Genomic DNA, 22,419 nt, shown 5'->3' on the forward strand with positions numbered 1-22,419 from the left:
GTGTGGGGAGCTGGGGTCGGCCTCTTCTCACAGGTGACCAGTGATAGGACTGAGGGAATGGCCTCGAGCTGTGCCAGGGGAGGTTCAGGTTGGAAATGAGGAGACATTTCTCAGAAGGAGCGGTCAGGCATTGGGACGGGTTGCCCAGGGAGGTGGTGGAGTCACCGTCCCTGGGGGTGTTCAAGGAACGGTTGGACGTGGTGCTGAGGGACATGGGGTAGTGGGTGACATTGGTGGTAGGGGGATGGTTGGACCAGATGACCTTGGAGAGCTTTTCCAACCCTAAGGATTCTGTGATCTGTAACATGAAGTGCAGCTGCTGCTGAGGGATTTGACACATCTAATCCGGTCCGTTGCTTTGGGAAGTGTAATTCTTTGCCAGCCCTCTCAGTGAGAGAAGTGGACAGTGATTTGATGGCCCTGGTAGGTCCCTTTTTACCCATTCACTTTGAGGTGCCCTATGCCTCCTCCCTGCAGCTCAGGCTTTGGGGATTTGCCTTCTACCCCTGCCCCCGGCAGACAGCACGGTCCTGGGATGTCTCTCCCGGAAAGATCTGAGAAGAAGACAAAACTGGGAACAACAGAGTTTTGTGAGAACTCCTTTCAGACATGACTGCACAGCCAAGTGCTCTGGAACTTTTCCACTCAGACAGGACATCGCATTTTTTTAACCCCTCAGGTCACCCCAGCCACATTCATTTTACCTTCTCATCTCATTATTCGGAGGCTTGCCACACAGCTCCCAGTGGCATTCCTGGAAATGTCATGACTTTTTTCCTTTCCTTGGGGCTTAGCCCTGTGCAGCATGCTCATTTTCAGTAAGCTGTGCTGATTAATAACTGTATTTCTGTCCATTTTATTTCTCAAATGGCCTTTGCACTCGCTGGGGCAGCCGGGTCACCAAGCAGTAGAATGAAAACTAGAACAACTCACAGTCAAAGCGCTCAGCTGAAAAATAAATAAATAAATATCACACCCCCTTTTTATGGAAAGCACTAAATAAACTGAATCTAAGGAAGATACTGCACTTGCACTATTCAGGCCTTTGAAGTACAGTTGTATAATGTATTATTTATTGTGCATCTGCCACTACAGCTATATCAGCTAATAGGGGAAAGATGTTTTAGAAGTTACTTAAGAATGTAAAAGAACACAAAATAGCTTTAGTGAGTCATAGGCGGTAGGAAGGGCTTTTTCTGCTTCTACGTCTGTGCTTGCTGCAGGTAACAGAACTCCTCACTTTTCCTGCTGAATAATGATTGAGTACCTTGCAGTCCTTTCCCCTGAAGAGATAATATGCAGCTTAGCAGCTGATTTATTTTTCCCTGGGTGAGTTAACAGCTGTAAGGAAGAGTATCCAGGACAGCCCTCACTTACTCTTTAGCGTGGCCCCACAGGCCAGTGCATCGCTGGGAAAAGGCCAGCTGTGTTACTGCTTCCAAACTGCCTCGAGGAATTGGATGGGTGGCAGTCCAGAGCCTGATTCACAGTGCACAAGAGTTTAACTCCCCCTAATATCACCTGGAGGTGTACCTTTGCTGCTGTCCCTTCCCTCTTCATAGCCTGCTCTTTGCAGGGACTGGAGGCATTAAAAGGTTTGCATCTGCTGGTAGCTTCACCAAACAACATATGTGGCAAGGATCTTTGAAAAGTTTTTCGTTCAGTTGTGCCAGCAGAGCTATAATTTGAGAGAGGGTCAAAGAGAAAAATCCACCTTTTACCTCTGCTTCTAATACAGAATACCAACAAGGAAGCAAAAATGACTTTTCTTTGGCAACAGATGAACTGAGTGGCCGATCTTTTCTCTGCTGCGTGCTTGGTGGACGAGATGTGAATCCTAAGGCATTCAATACAGTGCCTTGCTTTGCAAGGGAACGTGTCTGGTAGTTGGAGCAAATGGCTGAGTCTCGTGGCTTGGAGAAGCCTCCCTTCCCTCCATCAGCCAGTTGTGACCACGGACCTGGTGAGGGACCAGTGGCAGTTTGCTCCCTCCATATCCTCCCCTAAGTGGTGGAGTTAAAAAAACTTCATGTAAGATTTAACATTAAGGCACCCCAGGTTCCCTGAAAAGGAAGTGTCTGCATGAGGGGAAAGGGTTACTACACTGTATCAATACTCTGCTTGGCTGAAACTGTTTTAAATAGCTTTAAAAAATGTTTACTTAAAAGTTGCATAAGCTCTCACTTACTACTGTACATGAATTAGGGAGGATTCTGTTTCAATGTTACTGTAATTCTCATATTTGCCACTGACAGCCTATCTACATTATATAAATCATCTCTAGAGCACCTAATTTAGTACTATTACAGTCCAGATGAAATATTTATGTAATTTCCCTTCTTTTGATATAAACTTCAGTTACAGAGAGAAAATTGACTGTAAAAACGACATTGTAGGACTCTATATTTATCTTCTCTCAGTGATTTCCATAGCAAATTTACTCCGTTTACCAGCTGAAGGCTTTTTTTTTTCTTGTAGCCTGATTGTAAGCATGGCAAACTGAGCATGAAATTGTAACATCATGGTGTGTTTCTCCAAATCACACTTGTCACACTTATAATCTCTGTAGAGGCAAAAGACAGATTTGGTGTCTGGGCTGCACTTGTAGCAGCGATCCCTCCATAATTATAGAAAGGCTGTTTTATTAAATGATACAACACCTCTGCTGTTCCTAGTCTCTAGACAGAGAAGGGCACGTTGACGTTAATATTTACAGTAGCATTTTGCAGCCCCAGTCGGGAACTGGCATTTGGTTATACTAGGCATTGTATAATCACGAGACAAATTTAAAAACTTTCCCTCCAACTGATCAGCCCCTTATGAATCCTTTGATGCTTAAAAAGAAGGTCCTTTTCCTCAGGACAGTAGTAAAATCATCCTTTTCTCTGTCAGTGTCTATCTTAAAGCCTGAAAACTGCAGGGTTACTGGGTATGCCACCAGTCTGCCAAAGGCTGTTGAAATTGGTCAGAGAGTTAATCCAAGTTTGTAGTGAGGATGGGAGGCGGACAGGCAGGTAGGCACACACAGGCACACAGCGACGTCAGAGATCTTATTTCAAAAAGAAAACAGAGATCTTTTACACCAGAGATCTTGCATTAATAACATTTTCAATTCAGCATCTTTTCAGCTCAGATTCTTGTCTGAATGCCCAATGACTTTCGTAACACCAGGTAGGACTTGTTGGAATTGCTTTGCCGAACGTTGCAGAAGATAAATCAGAACTCTGATCTTAGCCAGAGTTAGGAAAACCTCAGCAACTCCAACCACTAGGCAAACTGTCCTAAGTACCTATCCGCCAGGATGTAATATTGCAGAACACCGGGCAAGGTGAACAGATATATAGAGCAGTAACATGGAGCAAGACATCTGATGGCTCTTGAATCGCATAGTTTAGATGCATTTAAATATTACGTAGATTTCATGAGGTTCACAATGTGCTAGAAATGACATTAGGCTGCACATGGTGTTGGTATCCGTGACTGTCAACCCATCCTTTCTCCCTTCGTTCATAGAAAACTGTCATCAACAGGTAACCTGCTGGTGGAAAAATCCACTAATTCATTAGCACTCTTCTAAGAAAGCCAAACTCCAGAAAGCTGGACCGGCATATTAAAAATGTTGAAGACCCAAGATTAATTCCATTTAAATAGCCCTGAGAAACTGTCTTGATAAACAGCAATTTTTTAAGGGAATGACATATACATTTTGGATAAAAACTAGTGTATTTCTGTGCCTTTGTTTTGTCCACAGAGACACAGCTGATGTTCAATGAAAATCTAACACATAACCTTTAAAATGTTCCATCCACTACGTTGTCTTAGTGCCAAAGAAATTTCAGTACTCAGTTTTTCCTAGCATTGGAGATGGAGGAGGGAGTTTCTGACTAACAGAAATCCATTTCTGATGTGCAACAGAAATGCCATATGGAGTCAAATTGGTGATCACTGCTGCTTCAAATAGAGTGTTATTTTTTATTTGCGACATCTTTAAAAATTTCACTTAAAGCTTATCTTTTAGTGCTGGGGACTCATTTATTATTGGTCAAGTCCTTGATGAAAACAAGGAGTGATCTGTAAGTTTTACACAGAGATTTGTCTCCATTTCCTTTCAAAAGGTCTGTTATTAATAAATTGTTAAGAATATTCTTTTAATCTGCTGATGTACCTTCTCATTAACAGGAATTCATTTCCTGTAATGATCATGGTAATACAAAGCATGCCTCTGTAAATTCCAGGTTGTGCAGCTAGACCTAACATTGCAGTGTTCCTGTGCCTCGCTGCTGCAAAAGGAATGTGTGTTCATAACTCCAATTTACGGATGGCAATTAGCTTTCTAAAACTACCAACCTTTCAACCTCCTTTCTCGTCTCGCTGGGGATAGTATTGACATTTAGAATCCGCAGACAAATGCTGCAGTAAGAAAGTGAATGTGTTTTTTTTTTTTAATGGAGACTTCAGCCATATCTGTGAGAATGTATATGTATGTACACAATTTGCATGCATTTCAATGCATATATGTCCTGAAAATTTCAGTAGGCCATTTTACACAGGGGAAAAAATAGCTGATGCAGCCACCATGATTAAATGAATATTATTTTAAATATTCTAATGTGGGAGAAAATCATTCTCTGTGGAAGGCCAAAATGAACCTGTGTACCTGTAAAGTCGCATTTCAGTCCTCAAAACAGACCACAAGTTATACATAGACCTTTTATTCGCTTGTGGTGCAGAGATAAGGCCTCCAAAGAACTTGATGACAGCTCTATACCTAGTGTACTGGCAAGTCTGTTACTGACTGGGATCATCTCCTTGTCCTTTTTTGTTCTCATTGTTTTTAGCCATCTGTTGCCTCTTAGACAAGAAGTGTGTCTGCATTACAGCCTGTTGGTGTGAATGTAGTGCACATGTACATGTATACTCATCTTAAATTCCTTACTTGATGTCAGGGGTTTCAGTAAAAACTGCAGGAACCCACTCAGGACTCTGGCTAAACATTAGTCCAACAGTGCCATTGGCATGTACAGCTTGGGAACTAACTCATGTACATCAGGGCAGGTTGCCATCACACCTCTGCATCGCAGCCTCAGCTCTGCAGGCACCTCTCTGTGGCAAAGCCTGCATTTTAGTTCCTTGTGTATCATGTTTAGCCCAGTGACACAGGAGAACACAAATGATGATAAGATTAATTTTCTCTGACAAGCTGCCCCACATCTTAATTTTTCTTTCCTTTAATAGTGACTGCGGGAACAAACATGACACCCAGCATTTCACAATCTGAGCAAAGGCTTGCCTAACCTCCTTACGGAGTTGCTTCCCTGCCATATTCTGTTAAAAACCCAGCATTACTTTTAACTGGGTGCTTTCCTTCAGGAGCTCTCTCATTAGTGTAAAGAATACAGAAGAGTTTTTGAAAATTGTGTAGAATCGTGTTCCATCCCAGTGAATCATGTTAGACACACCTTCTTGTCTATATTTGTGTTTAGCTAATCGTTATGGTCTTAGGTTGAAAACAATGCAAAAACTATTCTGCCTCTTCCAAAATTGGCAAATTATTTATTTGCTTGTCAACATCAGGTGGCTGTTGAACCAAACGCCGGACTACTGAAGATACCATCAGAGGGCGTTCCTCGTTCTCCAGCTCACTGTTTTAATAGGGAAACAACTTTTCGAACACAGAAACGCTGCATTCAACATCGGCATTGGATTGTAGACCTTGTCAGGCTAAGGATTCTTGACAAATATGTGCATATTGGGTCAATCTAAATATCCTACTGCTACTAAAAGTTATACTACTGAAGGAGACCAGAACAGTTATTTCCTTCTTTATTTCCTTCTTTTTAAGCTTTTAATAACTATTCTTTCTATTTACCAGTTAGCCATATCAGTTTTTCTAAGTGCAACAGGACATCATTCAAAACTGTGTTTTGAATACTTTGAAACTGTCTGGTTTTCAAATTGATGATCTTTTAACTATACCAAAATTAAAACAGAAAATGCACAGATTGAAGAATGTCATGAGACAGGGATCTACAGTTGGATTTACTCTATGAAGGTTTGTTAACACTGTCTTGTTTAAGATTGTCAAATGACTGAAAGCACCAGAATTACTTATGGTAATATATCCATAATACAATATTTTTAAATATCTGTATTTTTTTTTTCACTCCTCTTCTTTTTTTATATGTGGATATAAGGCAGGATATTTATTATTCAGTGAATTTTGATTTTTAGAGAACTCAAGACATTTAAGAACATGGCAGAACTGGTAGGAAGTGGAGCAGAAGCAGCAAGGCACAAGGTATTCCTAGAAGAATGCAGTAGGAATATCTCAGGAATAGCAGTTTTGGTTCTGAGACTCCCAATTTTGTACTGCACCACAAATGACTCCATGGGGTGAATAAGGGCACGATGGAAGTAGAAGCCAAACTAAATGTACATTATTAATAAACTGTTTACCAAAGGCCAATCTTTACAAAAGCAACAAATTCATTATTTTTTTTCCATGAAACCATCGCGTTGCCTAGAATGTGAGTAAACAATGTGATCCACCTGGACTCTTTACATGTTTTAAGACTGAAAGGAAATCTCTAGTCCACAAATGATCAAGATTGGTATTTGCATTGCTTTCATGAAAGGTTACCTGTAGAGTGCCTCACATTCATTGTGAAATTTATTTCCTGATGAATCCAATTTACATTAATGTGGGCTCATTAAAAGATAATTATTGTGCTGAGAAGAGGACCACAGCATACATCAATAGAACATCTGTAATTGTTTTAGTCGTGTGATAAAGAGATAATTCTGAGTTCAGCTTTTCATAATGCCACTCTTATAAATGTCAAAACTGGATTCTTATTTTAACAGCTATGGCAAAACTTAATTACTGTGATAATTATTATCAAGAAGCAGATGCCAGCTCACATTCTCTCTGTTAGCATAGTATAGAAATCTTCAATGTTTTAACAGTTAGGATTTTAAAAGAGACTACTAGGGTCATAAAAGTTGAAATACCTGAATCAGCTTAGTTTTGCTCAGAGAAAAATGGCATTTTTTAAGTCAGCATTTAAAAGACAGTATTAAAGAGTGATCCAGTTGCAAAACTGTCCTATACAGTTTCCCAGCATAGACAAATTTTGACTAGATATAGTGAAGATACTAAGTAGAAAATCTGTTGAATTGTGCTGTCTTTGGAAGCATGTACTAGAATTTTGGTTCTAGTACCTGGCCCTCTGCTTGACACTGTAATAATAATTAGTGGATACTTGCATTTGTATAGCTATATTCCCTTATTTTCCAAGTACTTCATAGCATTAACTAATCATCACAGAAGCTGCGTGAACTAAGAAGATACACTGTACGACAGAGTTCATGTTCTTTGGCCTGGCATTCCAGAGTAACAGTTCAATAATTTCTTTTTGGTGCATGCAAACAAATGCTTGATTGCACGGAGGAAATAATGAAGAAAATGAAATGGTCAGGAAGAAGCAAAAAAATCAGTGGAAATCAGTGGAAACTGATGTGTTATGGGGTCTGTGTGTGCTACTGGTAGCACAGTTAATTCTGTCATGAAACATCTAATAGTTGGCCAACAGAAAATATGCTAACAGGTAGTGCCATATGTGCCACAGTTTTGGAATAGTAAAGCTCATTCCTTATTGTGGGCTTTCTGTGTATCTCTTTTTATATCCGCTTATTGCAGGGTTTCTGTTGACTTCCAAGGGCACTGGATTGCATCAGAACTAGAGTGGGTGAACATCAGTTTACGTATGTTGCTGCTTATGTTGCTACACCTGTCACAAAGCTGAGCTGTAGTCTTAAACATATGCTTATGCCTGTAGATATTTAGCGTGCTAAGAGTTTGTACTTCCACAAACAAGGCTTCCTGTGAGGTTTTAAGGCCTGAATTCATAAGCCAATGCATAGTCTGTAGTGATGTAAAATTGTACGGAATCGCTGAGAGTGAACAAGCCCTCCAACCTACTACTATTTTCACAGTTGGAAGCAAAATGGAAGGAACAAGTAGACCTTATATAGCATAAATGCATCAGAGGCGGCAGCAACTTGGCAATACCATGTGTATCTCTCTAGTGATCGTTGAGTAAGATGCTTTTCTATGCCTCATTAGAAAACAGATACAGAAAAAACACTTAATGACCTCTTTGTGAGTCAGGAAACCGAAAGAGGAAAGAGTAAACACACTTACAAGAAGCATTCTAAATGTCCAGAACAAACAGAGGACTAAAAAATAAAAGAAAAAAGTCATCAGCATTTGCTGGGAAGAATATACTTTAAATTTGCATTCCAAAGAAGGTTTCCTTTCTATAGTTAGTACTACTAGAAGGCGCATAGAATTGTAAGGATATTTTTTCAGACTAAAACTTTGCTCAGCTGTTGAAAGAACATCCTCACTAGGAACTGAGTCACACGTTTAGATAGCAGCTACAATCCACCACTTTGATTAAAAAGTCTAATTTAAAATTAAAAACCTATTTTTTATATCCTCCTTTCAGCTAGATGAATGTTGAGGTTCTTTGTAAAGGGTCTCTGATACAGTTCTCAGTGTGTCTCGGATACCATCAGGCTCTTAGACATTCCAACTACGCAATGAATTTCAGTTAATAACGATGTTTGGCACATTAGCACCTTTCATCCGAAGATACTGAAGAAATATAAAAACAATACTTAAATCGCAGAGAAGACCTTCTGATAGGCAGACCAAGGCATAAAATGTGGGACATTATTCACTTTTCACAGTAGGTCACCCACTTCTCTTTAAATGCTCAGCTCTCAGATCATTTCCCGTACAATAGGAATGAAGCCAGTTTTAACATTGTATTTTTATGATACTGCAAAGCAAAAACCACCTCCCACTGCTTCTTACATTTCACAAAGGTGGGAATATGACTGTGATAAGGCTCCAACTCTGAAGTTCATCCATATTTAGAAAAGCCTTTATCACATCCTAGGCCAAGTTTACATATGCATATGCATGTGGTTAAAGCAAAGCAAATGCTGTTAAGACTGCACTGAATTAGCGTGAAGGAACATTCAGTCCTAAGGCATGGTCTAAAAAACGACAACAGGGTGAGTCTGGAATGAAACCCAGCCCTCTGAGTGCTATCACACTTCTGTTCTGCCCCCCAGCCTTGTGTGCCACATGCTTTTCAGAAAAGTGTCTCCCAAAGATGTCCCAAAGAGGCACAGTATCATCTTTCTAGAATTAGTACAGATATCGGAGTTGTCATGAATCCACTAGTTTAGGTCTCTGAGAAGGTAATGAATGCCTGTCTGAAATAGTTTGCAAATGCTTTCCAAAGTTTTCTATGTAAAATTTGGTATCTTAAGCCTTTGCATGATTAGGAGGAAGTCCTGTGTATAAGAGAAAAGTTGGGGGTCTTGAGTTCCAGTCTATATCTGTCAAGGATATCACCACTCCACATACGATAGAGTATATATAAATGTCCATTAAAAATTAGGTGGAAGTAGCTATAGACTATACCTTCAGCTGAAATAATGAATTAAGTTGTTTTCAGGTGAAGAACGCACATCTGAAATGCCCCATCACATAACATTTTTTTCCGAAGTTAAGCCTAGACAGAATCTCTCCTAGGAAAAGGGGAAATTGATTTGCTTAGAGAAAAGGAAAAACTGATGTTGAAAGTTAAAGTAATTGCAAAGAATGGAGAACAATTGGGCCCAACTCTCAAGTTTTTTTAAATCACTGCTCCATTCGGTGCCTTTGACTTCTGCAGTAATGTGGGTGTCTATTCCCCTGTCACTGTGAGGATACGGTATGCATAAAGACATGATCACTGTGTTGAGTATACACTGTAATGTCTGAAAAACAGATCTATAAATTCATTCTTCTCTTTCTTGCTTAGTTTACCAAGCTGTCTCTGGGGTGCCCATTGTTAAACATATTCATAAAATTGCTTCAACTTTAACAGAAGCAAAAGATAGAGAAATCCTGCTGAGCAACACCAGTAAAATTAGTGGCTAAGATCCTCACTTGGTGTAAATTAGCACTTTCAACCCCAGATGGAGTTTTGTCAATCTACACCAGCTTGTTTTGTTAGCAGCATTGCAAGTGACAGCTGAGTTTGGCTTGTCCTGCTACAGCAAATACAAAAAGGAGTGAACAGCGTATACTTTGCCAGGACATTACAGATGATCTTTCATGATAGAAGGTTTTGTATTTTAAAAAGTGCCTTTTCCACACCGTCCAACTACTTTTCTTGAGCCTACAGAGAAGTGATACAAGCAGATCCTCAGTGGGTGCCCATTGACGTAGCCTCAGCAGTGTCAATGGACAACTTTTTAAAGCATCAACTTCCATATAGCTTTCCACCTATAGCTCTTCACCTGTACAAAATAGCTTTCTTTACTGTGAGGTGAGACTGGTACAACAGCCATGAAAAGCACCTGAATTATGTGGTGATCTGATCTAGATTGAAATTTTCCCACTGAGGAAGTCCTCATGCTTTCTTTAGAGATTATTTTACGGTGCCCCTTCAGGTTTGTTGCTCTCTCCTCTACTTATGTTAGAAAATAATTTGTGTACTCTGCAAATCTGTGACTTCCTTATAAAATCTCAGCCTTATGTTTCTAAATCTATACCATACAAAATATCAATCTGTCCACTTACTTCTCTCTGAATGTAACAAACACCAAGCTAATAACAACAACTGATAGAAAATCAGATCCACTTGAATTGAAATGGGCTGGCCGGAAAACTCTGTTGATTGAAAACGAGTTTAAAGCCATGTCATCTTGTCACCTTTAACTGTGACAGCGCTCCCCTTCCTCCTTCATTTTCCTTGTATCTTAACGCCAGGTGCTCCTCTGACAGAAGCTGGCCTGAAGCTGAAGGCTGGAGCTGGGCGCTTTGGGCAGACAGTTAATCCATCTTTCCTCGGGGTCAGCAAGCACCCAGCTTTGCTGATTTGGAAGACGCTGCTTAGGAGTCTCTGCTTGAGAGAGACTTGGCAGACCTTGAACGAGCAAGCAGCCACGTCAGTGCTATTCTTAGCAAGGGGCTAACCTTGTGTTGTCCTCATCATTGATTTGTGATTGGGGAAAAAAATGAAGAGTACAATTTGATAGGTGACCTCTGACATGAAACAGTACAGTAAGTTGCACAGCCAGAAAGAAAGAAAGAGGGGAAAAGAAAAGAAATGAGAATGCTTTAGATACCTGTGATATGTCATATATACATGTATGGCTGATAAAGAACAAGAAACTGTTTCTTATTCCAGTTGTCCTCTGCACCCCTTCTCTCAGAAGAGAGGATAGTAAAGAAGTTTTATTACACATAAAATTAGCTTCAGTAAGTGGTACCATTAACTAGGTAATAAAAAGAGTTGCCCGAATGTTGCAAAAGAATTGTTTTTTAAAATGTCAGTTAATTGCTAAATGACTCCGGCTCCTATCCAGCTACTTTATCTTTGCAACAATGAAGACTCCAGCAACTGAGTGAAAGATTTTATGCCCCTCTTCTTTGTTCCCTGTGAGGAAATGCAGAAAGCAGAGCCTCTGCTATTAGTGTGTCCAGGGGCTTGGCCCCGTCAGTGTCCCTGGGACAGGCTGGCTGCCCAGCGAGCCAAGCTGCTCAGGATGCTCACCAGGACTCTGCCGGGCCCTGGCTCTGCCCTGGTGCCACCTGGACTTACAGGAGGAACATCTCCAAAAAATTACCACAAACTTGCTTTGAAGCATAATGGTACCTCAAAAGAGGTCTTCCTTGGATTCATGAGGAAAGCACTTTAAGCCCTGAATTAGTGTTTAAACCCATTTCAGCTAACACACGTTTCTGAAATCAGAGATGTACTGCTAACGAACAAGCAGATACAGGTGTGAAAAGGGGGCAGGCAGAGGTGAGCAGAAGATTCACACCAACAGGAGCAAAGCTTACTTTCTGACTCCTCTTCAAACCACGTTTATTGCTCCTTTGGACCTGACCCTGTGACACTGTTTACAGTACGGAACTGCTGCCTGAAAAGCAGCTGGTCATATTAAGTCAGAACATTAAACTAACAGATTGTAACATTTCATTACCATTGTGCCATTTGTGTAAAAAACACGGCTGTGTTGTTACTGGGGACAGCCTGCATTAGGCCGGCATCCCATTCCTCAGGCCCTGAAGACCTGACACTGTTGGCTTTGGCTGGCTGCAGCTCCAGGGTTGCTTTTATGGCCATTCTCCTTGCTCACGATGTCTGGTTATTTAAACCTAACTCAACAAAGCCTTTAAGCATGTGCTTAAAGTTATTCACGTGCTCTGCTGAATAGAAATAGTTTTAAGCACGTTTAAATTTAAGCATATGGGTAAGTGTCTGGCTGGAATAAGTGCTGTCATTATGAGCAACTTCTGAAAAGCTTGTCAGTTGTGTGTGCAATTCCTGAGTGTCTCCATGCAGGGCACGCTTTTATTTGGGCACAGCGGATCCTAGGGACTTAGTAAGTTTTCTGGCTTTATTCACAGCCTAAACTGTCATCAGTAGTACAGAGCTGTATCACTGTATCTTACATGTCCATTTATCCTTCAAGAGTTCTGTTTACTTTATTGTATGGATTAGTATGAAGCGAGTTTTGCTTTGCTTTTATACAACGACACTGGCTGGGCATGCAAGCTCTCTGTGTACTGTATAGAAAAAACAGAACTTTCCATCAGCTCCTGTCACCTTTATCCTGTTCCTGGATGAAATGCCTGTTGACTCAGATGTCAAGATTAGTTCCTGTTTTATTAAAAAGTGATAAGAACACATACGAAATAGGTTGATTATTTTTCCAGCAAAAATGCCACCTCTAGACCGTGGCCAGACTCTGCATGAAGTTTTAATAGGGAGCCCAGGGAATTAATTAGGTATGTAAAAATTGTCAACAGTAATGAGAACTCATGTCCATCATCAAAAATGTAACCTATGGGTGAAGAAAAGTTACTGCTTCAGGACACATCCAACATTCGTTTTTAGTGTGAGATCCTATAGACTTCAGTAGGATTCATTTATGGCATGATAGTGGAATATGGCACCCTAGTCATTGTTTCTTAAGAGGCTTTGGCTGCCCTACAAGATAAGAGAGATGGTCTGGAGGTTTTATGTGATGTGGTTCTGGGATGAATGCATGAGTGATGTAGAAAAGCCAGGTATGAATTAGGTGGGTCATCAAAAGTGCATGCACATAAATCCTTCATCTTATACTGCCAAATTGCCTAATTCAGATAGATTTACAGAAAAAAATACTTAAGTTTTTCAGAGTTCATGTTCTTGAGAAAATTTTCCGTATCCTGGCAGATATAAATGTAAATGTAAATTTCATTTGGGTATGCTGAGGGTCCTTCTGGATAAGATCAGAAGAATCTTATATATCTCAAAGCAAATCAAGCTCTCCAGATATTGTTGTACTTTGAATATGCAAAATATCATGACTGTAAGGTCTTTTAGCCAGGAGTTTACTGAGTCTCTGAGCTAGTGTGTTGTCTAGGCCTCTGAGAATCAAGAATTTCTCTTCTCACAGTGCAGAAAGTTCACATTTCTAATTCAGTGCACATGGAAACACTGTTGCTTGCCAAAGGGCAATTTTTCCCAGTTCAGATGTAGGTGCAGTTTTGAAGACACGAAGTCAAGGACTTCTGTAGGCTGGCTGGTGGGATAAAAGTAGCATTGTGGGATGACCTTGGAAATGGCAGCAGTCTGAACTCAGCAGTTTGGTGCAGTACTGGGGAGCTGGGTCACTGGGCAGGCCACTGGTAGGGAGTTGCATTCCTTCCTTTCTCAGAGTATGTGTGTGTCCTAGTTACATAATTAGAGTTGACATCCTTAAAGATAATTCATTGCAAACAATTATTTGTTACGTACAAATAAAAACATAGACACTATACTCCTCCCCAGGAACACATTTGATACTGTGATGAAATACTATTTATGACTAAAGCAAGATGCTATTAAGGTGCTCTAGTAATGAAGGGAGAATTCTGTGCTTTCATTGCTTCTTTGTTAAGTACCAAACCCAATAAGGGGATTTGGAAGATGCCTGGGTGGGATAACTAGAGGAGAGAGTGGGGAGAAAAAAAAGGAAAGAATGGTAGAATATTATAGATGAGAACAACGCACACAGGCAATTCCCTCTGGTTTATATTCTGATCACATCAGTATTACTCTGGAGTAATGCCTCAAAGTTAATGGTTTATAGACAAAATAAAATTGGTCTGGAGAGAAAAGAAAGTATTACAAATTTGTAAAAGTAGAAGAGGAATCTGACCTCATCTAGAGACATTAACGAATGATAACTGGGGGTGAAATTCTCAGAAGTCTTATATTTCAATATGAAAATTGATGCAGAATGTATCTCTACCTGTGATCACCGTATAAGTACACATAAACAAAGCAGATTTAACCTACTTAGTTAAGATCTGGTTAGTAATATGGGTGAAACAGTAAGAAGCTTTTTGCAGGTTGCTCCTTGAGCAGCCTGGCAGACAGCGTTGGCGCTGCGTGCACGGCCAGCAGTGCCAGAACAACGCACTTACACCAGCCTAGATATGTACCATGAGCTGCCCCACAGACATATTAGACATCGAAAGCCAGAGGTGCTTCAGATTTTAATCTTTGTGTCACTTCCAAAAAATAGATTTAGGTTCCTGACGTGATTTTAAGAAGTTAGATTTTTTTTTCCTGCAACTTATTTTGATTATAGAACTGAAGCAATTAACAGTTATCTGTGTACCAAACCTTAGGTTTCTCTGGGTTAGATGGATCTTCTGTTCAACTGGTATGACCCATTTACAAGGCAATAGTGACTTCTTAGGCAGTACATTTGAAGTTGCTATTCACTGGTCTATCTTTGTAGAACAAGAACAATTGTCTCTAGAACAAGTGGTGATTTCATGATGTTGTTTTCTAAAGAAATGGAAACACTTAGAAATGAACCTCTAAAATACTAGCAGAACCATTTTAAACATCTTTGAAAAGTGTTTGGAAGAATCAAATACTTGATGCATATCAGAATGATGCCTTTTCAAAGCTCTGAAGCTGTTGCTAAAATTTTACAATAAATAAGTCATTCCATCCAGAACACATTGGCAGTTAATGCAAATGGGATTTTAAAAAAGCTATTACATTCTTTGTTGCTCAGAACAAGGAAACAATAAAGTGAGTACAATCTCATCAGCTCACACTTGTGACCTCGTGTGGAGTGCCTGTTCTTCCCAGGACTCGCTGTAGAGCTATCAGTCAGCTACTGTATGACTCAGTGTTTTCTGTTCAGACACAAGTCCCTGTGGAAAACAGTGTCAGCCTGGGACTTCAGGGGGATTATGGCTCTCATTAGGGGACAATGGGCAGGAGCTGCTCCAGAAGCTTTAAACAGGGTCAAGAAAACCTTTTGATCAACTAATAGAAGCATCTTAACGTGGAAGTCATGAATGTTAAAATCCCATTTCAAAGCAACATTGGAATAGAATAAGCAACCCTTCAAGCACCTGAGATCAAATAAGCAATTGTTTCGCAGAAATTCTTGATCAAAGTGACAGTAGTTACCTGACTGGTGTATCAACAGGCTGCAAGAGGGTGAAATCAGGATCTGAAATTCAGAGAGATGTCTCAGCTTAAGACATGATGCTATATAGACATGGGTAGCCGCACTGTGCAAAAGCTTAGGGTACATCCCCACCCTCAGCACTATAGGAAACAACAGAAGTATTTTCCTATTTGAGTTCCAGATGCAGAGAAAAAAAAGGATGTTACCAAGGGGAAAATGCAATATGCTGACCATCTGGTGAGGCACTTGCAGGCAGGGTGTGATCTCAGCTACAGGAATGGATCACCCACATCTTTCTTAACCAGACTGCCGAGCAGTAGTTGTGATGCAGAAAAGATTTGTCTGTTAAGAGCTGCAATGAGATGCTATACTGGAGAGAATTAACATAACTAAGTGCAGGCTTCAGCTCCTCGACTTTTTATATGTCTTGCACTTTGGTTATGTTACACAATGCAGCAATAAATAATGTAGGATTACAGTTGACCATATGTTTAACAATAGCCTGAGTGATGTCACAGGCTAATTATCATGACCTAAGGAGCCATGATTTAAAAAACGTTATTTCAGAAAGGTGCAATTTTAGCCCTGTTTTAAGGGAAAAGTATTATCAACAGATTAAAGTATGGAATTATTATCCTGGATGATTATTAAGATACGTGAAATGTGTCTCTGTATAATAACAGGGTTCTGAAGAACTACTTGGATGCTATCTTTCTGATTTTCTTTTCTGATTTGCTGCTTACAGTGCACCTAGACTTTTAGGAGTTTACATTGAATGTCTTTTCTACCTGTCAGGCAAATACACAGGTGAATCCGCAAGCAATTGTATGTCTTCATTCCAACCCGGTGAGTGGTGTTGCCCCTACTGATGGAAGGGTTCTCTGTGATAAATTGGTTAGCATGAAACATTGGGACATTTATCCGTGCCACACTTTATTAGGCCTGATTTTGTCACATTTTTGATCTCTACTGTGTAAAAATTTTTTCTGTGATGAGCAATACTTACAGCTCATACTTCCATTTCTGAATTTACAGAAGGTGCTTGATCAGAAGCTTTTGAACCTCATACAAATGTGTATAAATGGCATGTCATCTTCTTGTATGTTTCTTTATTTGCTCCTCACGAGAGCCCCTTTGCAAGGCTGTTGGAGGAGACCTGCTCAGGATGCTCAGGCCCCGCACAGCAGCCGCTCACAGGCGCGTGGTGTCGAGGCAGGTCCGAGGTCAGGCTGGGACATCAGTCATGGGCTGGGGGCCAGCAGGGCTCACGTCCAGGCAGGGGCCTGGCTGGGACAGAGCCAGAGACAAGCACGTCTCCAGCCCAGCTCAGGCAGGAGCTGAAGGCCCAGGGCTGAGCTGGAAAGGAGCCCTGGGGCCCGTGGGCAGGGAGTGTGGGTGCAGGCCCCAGGGGACGGGAGCATCGAGACCCATCTGTGCCACCAGGATGCTGACAGTGCCCACAGCAGCACTCGCATGGCCACACATGCCTCCATTGGCAGCCTTGCTTGGAGAGACGGGTCAAATCTGCACCACACCGTGAGTGCTGAATTTCCTACTTTGATTGCACAATGCAGAGGGTACATTGCTGCTCAACCCTTTATATTTTGACAGTTGTGAAACAAACTAATGTTTAGAGAGTATCACTCCGTGTTTCTCTTCTTAGAATCAGGCACAGCATATACGTTTTGATACATTATTAAATATATCCACCAGGTAGTCAGGTTGAACAGTGCTCATCCTAGAGGCTCAAAAAATAGTTCATTGCAAATGCAGTTTCTACTTATTATGCAAGTCGTCTTTTGCAAGCAGAAGTGAAGAGTGGGAGAGGTGGAGATACAATCCCATGTGTTGATGGATTGATTACTTCAGGAATTCATTAATGTTTTCTAAAAAAAATGTATGCAGAGTTGTCCAGGTCCTTTGGATCTGTGCCTCTCAACTATACACATGCTGAGGATTATGACACCCCACTGATTTCTCTTCTTCTGGATTCTTTTTATCTTGTTTTCACTTTGGACTGCATCATACTGAAATTTAGTGGGAATGTGTTATATCTCCAACTGCAAAGTTATCATAATGAATTTAACACAGCCTGCGTATCAGTTGCATTCCTATAATCAAGAATACCTGGGCTAAAGAGTCTGGAACAGCACACACAAAGAAATCAAGAATTTAGTTAGATTTTATAACCATGGGCAGATAGTCAGTGAGAAGTAAAAATGCAGGTTTTTCTTCTCTTTCCTTCCTTGGGCAGCTGCCCAAATGTTGCATCTCTGAGTTACCAGAGGGAGTTCGATTTGGCTCCTGTACAGATTCCACATTCACTGAACTGCTTTCTTCATTTAGTTAACGGTCCTTCTGAGCAACACTGGGTTGCATTCATCTTTATTATGCGGTAATGGGAATCACTGCACGGGAAGCCTTGATCTTGAGTTCTGCATAAAACTGCAGCTTGCAGATGCTCTAATCCTACAAGCTATTAGTCCAGTAAACTTGTAATTGATATATAGGTGTAAGTCTTCCACATCACCCACCTGAAAGCCAGGAGTGATGAAATTTAATAAACTGCCTTTGTCCTTGGAGCTGCAGAGTTGTGATGTTACCCCTTCATTTAGAAGAACAAAGTATCTATCACTGCTCCTGACAATTGTTTGAATAATTGTTAGTGTACTGTGAGGAGTAATTCAGCATCAGGGCAATTTCTGAGACAAAGGAGGCAAATTTGAAACATTCTATTGTGGTAATATTACAGTTATAAGTGATATTTTAAAGCAATTTACCACGATAATGTCGATGCAAAGCTAAGAGAATGCTATTTGCAGAAAAGCTGGTATCCAGTGATAATAGGCTGAATCTTTGTCCTTAAGAACCACACAGATGTAGAAAAGCTTTGGGAAGACTGGTTTAATAAAAGGTAAAACAAAATCAGTGTGACACAACATACTTGTAAAGAAAAAATTCTGGTTTAATTTCTAGATGTAAATGCCTGGTGTGAGACAACATTGAGTAATATATTGTAATCAATACGTGCCATTGACTACATAACTGTGTGCAGTGTAATTCACGTCTTTTTTCTTTCTAAGAAAAATAGGAGCTCTGTAAACATGCAAAATATTTAACAATTACCTCCAAGGCATTATTTCACTAAATTTCTAGAACATTAGGACTAACTAATCTTGTAAACAGTAAAGAAATGTTTTTCCTTTGTAGTGTGAAAGAGAAGTGCAATCTGTCTAGAGATGCATATTTGATGAACTACAGTAATAATTCTTTGATTGATTTAACTATCAGATGGGTTATAGTAATCATAAAACAATTCAAAACAGCATCAACTAGCAGAGCATTTGAAATCATACAAATAAGACATGATTCATGGTTGTGTTTAGATTTACCTTTGTTTGTGTACTGTTATGGTCCTTCGATACTCGGGCTAGTTTACAGACATTAACCATTCTGTAGTACTGTTTTCTAACAGAGGTTCTTGATCGTAACTAGTCTGTAACCAAGCAGAAAATGAAAAGAGCATCCCATGTCCCCAAAACAAAGAAAGAAAGAAACAAAATCACCAGAAGGAGTTAGAACAAAGACACAGAAGTTTAAAGATGGGATCAGCATGGGGGAAGAATGGAAAGTACCTCACAGCCATTATTATCAAACAGCTGTTGTACTGGTGCATATTAGACAGTTAGTCCAAATTTGGTTTGGAAGGCTTTGGAAAACAAATGGTTGAGCGACATTTTTCTTTGTTATGTTTTTTTTATGGTTCTTCACCTGTGGATGTCTTTAATTATGCATATGCGTGCCTCAATGCAATTGTCTTTCGTTGCAGACAAATATTAGTGATATTTGTGAATGTTGTGTATGTGTAGGATAAACGCTGACTTTTGACATATTTCTATATGAAACTACCACATGACTCAAAAAAATGTGATTTATAAGTGCATTCATCTGAGTTTTCATTGCTATATTTCATAAAGGCTGTACATCTTTGCATAGGAACAGTGACACTCTTGAGGATCAATAGCATAAATAGAGACTTTGTAATTATGGCTTCCCCATGCCCTCCTTCCTTCTGATATTATGCACATCCTTTACATCCAGTACAGAAAACTGATCCCTTGCAGAGAATTTAGAAGCAACAGATGAGGGCTGGGAGGCTCCTCTTCCCCTTCTCAACATCATCAGAGACCAGGTGGCCATAATGTGGTTATTGGATATTTCATTTTCTACAGTTCCTCTTTTTTGCTGCAACAAAGGATTTTTTTTTTTTAACTAGGACACGCATTAATGATCAGGTACTTTTATCCTTTCTTGCCAGAGCCCAAAGTCTTTTCTCCTATCCATAATATCCTTTTCTCATTTCTGTTTGATAATCAGTGTAGGCAGTTTTATTAGTTACGGTACCTAATTTAACATCAAAAGAATCAGACCACCTCTCTAGTGTGTGAATGAGTGGAAGACCTGAATCAGGGAAGACATAAGGCATGTTAAGTGTTTCATAGGAATCAGGTTTTCTGTCTGCCAGCATTGCTGCCTTAAATGCAGGGAGAGCTAAGGGAGGCCATGGTGGGTACAAAAGCAGCAGTAAAGACTTTTTTTGTGCTAGATCCCAAAAACGTGCCTGTAAAAATATTTCCTAAGGCAGAGGAGCGCTTTCCAAAGCTCTCCATTACTGCTTGTATTAAATGTTTTAAGCCAATGTGTAATTTGGTAAATCTTATTCATTCAGATAGATGCATTTGGATGAGAACTGGCCCTGCTAGTAAGGACTGGCCAGTAGAAAGATAACAGTTCTTATTTGTCATTCTCTATTATTGTAACCATATTACAGGGGATAATGAAGTGCAAGTTACAGCAATTAGTTGGTGGCAGCACAAATGATAAGCACAGCACTATTACTTTCATATACTGTGCTGTGCAATGCAGCTTATTGATTTAACGGCAGCTTTTCTTTTTTTCCCTTTCACTCTCTAGTAAAAAACAACACCGAGATTTATGTGAGCAGTACTGGTTTGGAATACAGATCAGGCTGGAGAAACACTGGTGTGAATCTTTGCAAGCTCACTATTTAAAAAAGACCAGTCTAGGTTAATTCATAAAGTGCTTTACAAAACAGGATAAATGCCGTGTGTTCCACAGTAGGGCTCCTTGGCTTTTTTCCTCACACCTGACTGCCTATTAATCTGCCTTTTAACTGTGCCTGCATGTAGCCACACATGGTTGGAGCCACCAGCAATGTATCTCTCTCCAGGCCTCTCCGAACTGGGTCACGCTCCTGCTATTGGTTAGCGTTAAATTATTCCCTTTGAGATAACCAAGACGCTCCATGGTGCTGTCTATTGTCATGTTCTGGCACTGAGATTTGATAACAGATTATGGGCAATCTGTCATTTCAGGCTGTTCAAGGATATACCAGAAATTAGACACATGTTGCTCTCTCACACTGAGAAATTTGAACAATGACAACAAAAAACATTTCTCCCCATTTATTTTTCCATTATTATTGCCTATTAAAATGTGATAAATAAAGCGTGAAGTGCACCTTGAACAAAGACCTCCAACAATGTAAGCATTTGTCATTACCAAGATGTCCAGATGGATTTCAGTGGAGAATAATTTTAGCTACCTTGATCCAGCTTTGTTACTCAGCAGCTTCCACAGACCACTGGAAGGCCAAAGCCCCATCCTGGAAGTGGCCCTTGGCTGGGCCTAGGGACATACGTCAGTGGTCGTTATTTCAGGACTGAAGCCAAGTGTCTAGGGGATGATACTGCGTTTAGTTAGTCTGCAATGAAGGGCTCCTGATATAATGTTAAACATTCGCTCCCTCTTATCACTGGGAGATGAGAACCCAGAAGAATCCTGTTGTTGATTTCATGGAGATTTTAAGTTCAGTCTAAATCATGGCCTTTGGTCTCCTTCCCCTCTCCACCTACAAATAAACTTATTTGTGCATGTGTACACATACATAAATCTCAAGAAACAAATTCAGATTGTCTGTCTATCTGGACAGCTTACAGTAGCTGTGTTCAAACCAGAAGTATTTACACCCTCCTCTCGTCGCCTCTCTCACTGCGCCCTGTCTACTCCCTCCACCGGGTGTTGTGCGGGACACCACCACCATGCTGTCTGCCACCCAAGCACACAATATGGTTTGCTTTGCTTTAGTTTCCTATCTGTTCACATCCAGGCTGTGAGAAAGTTTTTTAGATTCTTTTGGCACAGAGTCTCCCAGATGTATATTCCTTCCCTTCTGATGCTGAATTACGGAATTCAGTGAGTTACAGGCAGAGAACTTAGCAGGATGTGGCTTTTGTTGTGGTTGTCTCTGATAAATAGACATCATCTGCTAGTGAGCATGTTTAATATTTTCACCTAATACTGTATGTTAAAAAGAGAATTGTGTTGGGTATTTAATTCCGACAAGCAAGCGCTGAGATGATAAATGCTGTGAAAAACAACTCCAGTCACTGCAATGCTTGATGTTTTCTAGTTTGTCTTTATCTTGTATCAGTGTTTCCAATTACCATTACAAAGGTAGAACATCCATGTTGATATAATTAAAAGGCATATAAGCAAATTAAGAATTGAATACATATTTCAGAGTTTAGAATTTAAAAAAAAAAAAATCCCGATAACCTCTTTACAGCATTAAGGAAAACTATTTTTATGTTATTAAGAAGGACATAATGGCAATGGCTGAGCAAGGACTAGCAAGTTGGTGTTTCACGTGGGGGCACATGTGGTGGAGAGACTAATTTATTCTGGCACAAGGAATCCCTACCAGCCCTGCATCTAGTTTAGATTATTTCTCTTGCTATATGTTGGCCAGTATAGTCTTTGGATGAAGCCTCAACTCTTGGTTAAAAAAGAAAGCAACCC

General features: G+C 40.2%; 1 protein-coding gene across 20 annotated transcripts in view; it reads left to right on the forward strand.

Annotated features, from left to right (window-relative positions):
• MEGF11 (multiple EGF like domains 11) overlaps nt 1–22,419 on the forward strand; it is a 286,896-nt gene that overhangs the window by 135,706 nt on the left and 128,771 nt on the right. The gene's annotated exons all lie outside the window — the stretch shown is intronic.

The sequence above is a fragment of the Anser anser genome (assembly GCF_964211835.1).
Source record: "Anser anser genome assembly, chromosome: 10".
NCBI lineage: Eukaryota > Metazoa > Chordata > Aves > Anseriformes > Anatidae > Anser > Anser anser.